Source organism: Octopus bimaculoides, chromosome 20, assembly GCF_001194135.2.
Source record: "Octopus bimaculoides isolate UCB-OBI-ISO-001 chromosome 20, ASM119413v2, whole genome shotgun sequence".
NCBI lineage: Eukaryota > Metazoa > Mollusca > Cephalopoda > Octopoda > Octopodidae > Octopus > Octopus bimaculoides.
The window spans coordinates 25356355-25360599 of NC_069000.1; the positions used below are offsets into that span (position 1 = coordinate 25356355).

General features: G+C 43.5%; 1 long non-coding RNA gene across 1 annotated transcript in view; it reads right to left on the bottom strand.

The window, feature by feature from the left end:
* Positions 1 to 817, bottom strand: part of LOC106868903 (uncharacterized) — an 80779-nt gene extending 79962 nt beyond the window's left edge. The window contains exon 1 of the long non-coding RNA XR_001409353.2: positions 140 to 817. This is a non-coding gene — a long non-coding RNA (uncharacterized LOC106868903). The remainder of the gene's footprint in view (positions 1 to 139) is intronic.
* Positions 818 to 4245: the final 3428 nt, after the last annotated feature.

Genomic DNA, 4245 nt, shown 5'->3' on the forward strand with positions numbered 1-4245 from the left:
CTCTCTCTCTCTCTCTCTCTCTCTCTCTCTCTCTCTCTCTCTCTCTCTCTCTCTCTCTCTCTCTCACACAGCTATACAATATATATTCATCTTATAACATTTTTGTCTGGAAAGAAAAGAAAGCATTTATAACACTCACAAAATCTTTAAACAGAGTCACGTGGTGTTGTTGCTTAACCCGTGGTCTCCTCTGATCGATAATCAAAAACATTCTAGTTATGACTATCCCGTCTTTTGACTTGGCACATTTCGCTGTGGTTACATTATCCAGTGTGCTCTTTGCCAAGAACTCAGGCTGCGATTTGAAGGAACTTTGCTGTTATTTCAACCGGGCCGTGCCGCAGCATAGGAGCTCCATCATTGGTTTGTACGCTGACAGTAAGCTTGAACCTGTGATCAATGATGATGTCTGTAGCGAAAACGAATCAAAATAACTTCAATCGATCTGTCAGAATTAGTAGTCAAATCTTCACGTCCCTCAAATTTTTCTTAAAATGTGGGCACATTTAATAGTGTTCTTCAGGGTACACTGCGTCTGAAAAAAGTCGAAATGGTCACGAGTGGATTGCCTTTGATCATAAGTCTGTTCGATCAACACCGACGTTGGCCTAACTCACACCAACGAAGAGAACTTCGACGACGACGACGGTGACAATAACAAAAACAACATTGTGGCCAAGAGTGAGAAATGCAAAGACAAGTAAAAAGGAGTAGACTTTGGGTTGAGTAGTGGTTAGACAGGAGGTGCAAAGATTTTAATAGCCGGTTTACTGACTCTTAAATCTCGCACGTTAGAATCGACGTGCTAACGTTTCTGCCAGCGTTTCTGCGTCAGTAGACGTCATCACATAGCGTTTTTCAATCATCACACACACACACACACGCGCGCACACACACACACACGCGCGCACACACACACACACGCGCGCACACACACACACACACACAATTACAAAATCTCTGTAAGAGATGAAAGTAATAATTGTACTGGCAAGTAAGGCGGCGAGCTGGCAGAAATGTTAGCACGCCGGGCGAAATGCTTAGCGGTATTTCGTCTGTCTTTACGTTCTGAGTTCAAATTCCACCGAGGTCAACTTTGCCTTTATCCTTTCGGGGTCGATAAATTAAGTACCAGTTGTGTACTGGGGTAGATCTAATCGACTGGCCCCCTCCCCAAAAAGTTTGGGCCTTGTGCCGAGAGTAGAAAAGAATAACTGTACTGGCAAGTTTGTCAGTAGCAACTGGAAAGTTTGTAAAGTTTGTCGCCGCTTCAACATGGCTGTTCCGTACGATCGGACGTTATTGCAATTTTTTAACCCCAAGACGACATTTCCTCTAGCTGGTTAACAATGCAACCTGCGTCCGATATATTGCAAGCAGGAGAGCGAACCCCAACCACTTTCTAGCGACCGGATTATTTTTGTCCATCCTCAGTGCTGGACACCTTGTCTGTTAGAGATGAATTTTTTATTACGATAAATATTATCATACGTAGAGGGGACAAAACAGAACAATACAACAACCGTTTGGAATTGCGCTTCTACCATTGCACTTCACTTCCATGGCCAACGCAGGTTATTTGGTTCCATACTGGGGACAAGCATCTTTCTACGGCATCATATTTTGCGTTCATAATTCGTTTCTCCTTTAGATTGTAAATTTTGTAAACGACATTTCTCGCGTTTAACGCTTGCACTGTCTCTGGAGGAGGCAGTAGTTCCGTATCGCTACCGTTTTTTTTTTAAATCAAGCTGCGGAGCTTAAACAATTTGTTCCATTTTCACTTCCATTTCCGTCATAATGCCGTCCACCGCAGCAGAAAAACTTCATCTTTCCTTTGCCTGTTTTTCAATTTCACTGCTATTATCCTTTCCCATTGCAGGAAAACCTTTTTTAGATGTAATATTAAATTCCATCGTAAACGTGTTATTACTTTGCCAAAAATGACAAACAAATTCAATACCTAGTAATGGGTAAAGTAAAAGACAGTTCAGCAATAATTTTTTTTCACAATAAATTCCAAAACAGAAACAAAATTCTGTTGGTGGGAAATTTCGAGGTCCCCACCACCCATCCCACCTTTCTTTTCCGTCGTTTTATCAAGCTGGATCACGAAAAAGTTAAAAAGCGAATTAGGAATCTTCGAGACCATCTACGACAGAATGTTATCAAACAACTCAGTTATTCGTCCTCTAACAGTATCGTTTGAGAGAGACATGCTTCAGCTTCTGAAGTTTAAAACTTTCCTTTCAGAACTTTGCGGCAAGGCAATATCAACTCTTCGCCGATATTTTGGGACGTTTTAGCAACAACTATTTTCCTTGAAACCTCGTAGGATGCTTCCAAAGCAACTGTAATAACCAGCGAAAACATTCTTCTGTGAATTGATAACCGTTGGGAAGACAGTTCTGTCGGAACAAGTTCACAATACTTCAGCGTCCCCCCAAAATCGCTTCGCGGTCCCCTAGGAAATCACGAACCTGAGTTTGAGAATCACTGCGTTAGATGAATCTAGGATAGAGGGAAACCTAATTAGGAAGCTAGAGGAGACACTTTAGAGAGGCATAGCTACCGATCTGTTGACGGCAAGATTGGCTCTTGATAGAATCTTCAATGTTAAGCGTGAAAGTTGCGTTGCCAGAGCTAGGGCGTGTGCACGAAGACATGAAGGATTGGCCCTGCGAAATGTCGATAACAGCCAACGACACACGGGACGCGATGATTACTTGCACAAGGGAGAAGTCTCGGGGCTAGATGGTCTGGCCTTCGGGTTTTATCGTCATATGCGAGACTTGTTGGGTGATCTCTTGGCTGATGTTTACCACAACTGGCAGCAAAACAAAGGACCCGAACAAGAGGGGCCAAATAGATAATTTTAGGGGGACCAAATAGATAATCTGCGTTCAACAGAGGTTGAACGCAGATTACATGATTTTGGCCAAAGTGTTAGCCAGGATGGCGCTTGTCATCGATAAACTGTGCTATCCCAAACAGATCTATCCACAACCGCCAACTCACACGTTACATCAGAGGGTAGGTAAAGAACCTGGCATGAGTGGGGTCCTGGTCAATTTGGATCCAATACTTGGAGGTTGTCCTCGCAGTGACTGGTTTCGGTCCCGTTTACAGAGGTTGGATCACTGCAATGTACAACGACGTCTGTTCGCTGGCTAAAATAAATGGTCACCTATCGGAAAAGATCTGGAGGGAGGAGACAAGCAGAGTGGCCAGTGTCACCAGGAATTGGTCAAAGAGGAAGCTGTTCCTGAAGAGTCGGTTGGAGGTGGCAAATGCACACATCACTTCCATCATCTACTACCGCTTGACTGTTGCCCGCCCTATTTCGTGGCAGATGAAAACGGAGCAGTCGATCTTCCGCTTTCTGTGAAAGGGATGTCCCTTTCACAGACAGTCTATTTGCTGTCAACAGCCACTGAATGGAAGACTAGGGATGCCGTGGCTACCGGTGCGCAGACATGAGCTGAGGCTGCGAGATCTCCAGCTTTTCATTAACGGGCACTGTTTGTTAGACAAGATTTACTGCAGCTCGCCTCATTGACGGAGCTATAGCTCTCAATCAAGCGTAGACCAAGAAAGGGCGCTTGGCTCATGGAATGTCGGTAAGCGCTCACAGCCTTCTTCCAGTCGTGGGATTAGTGGCGAGCAAGAGCGATGAGGTCCTCACGAACCTCTGGGCGTTGGGAGAGATCAATTAGCTCGTTTTTTTCCCGGGGGATTTTTGGGCCGGGACCTATTAATAATTACCAGAAACCCCTAGCCTGCTAGTGCCACTGGAGAACTCTGCCGGTTCGAGAGGTAGGAAAGTGTTGTCAGACTGACCCATCCGAGATGTGCGCAGGGCGAGGAAACCGTTTTGCATGCATTCATCCATTGTCCAGGCATTAATGAATTATGAACTTTGTCGAACAGCTGTTGACGTGTGTAGGACGGAGCCAGTTATCAGCCGAGTCCATCGCGAGGGTCGTCCCACCGCCTTCTTTTTACTGGGAAGGAAAGGCAGTTTTCCTCTACCTGGTGGCTATAGTGAAACAAGTAGTTGGGTGAAAGTGGTTGAAATGACTGAAAACAGATACTACCCCATTATTATTATTATTGTTATTATTATTATTATTATTATTATTATTATTATTATTATTATTATTATTACTATTATTATTATTGTTGTTGTTGTTGTTATTATTATTATTATTATTATTATTATTATTATTATTATTATTATTATTA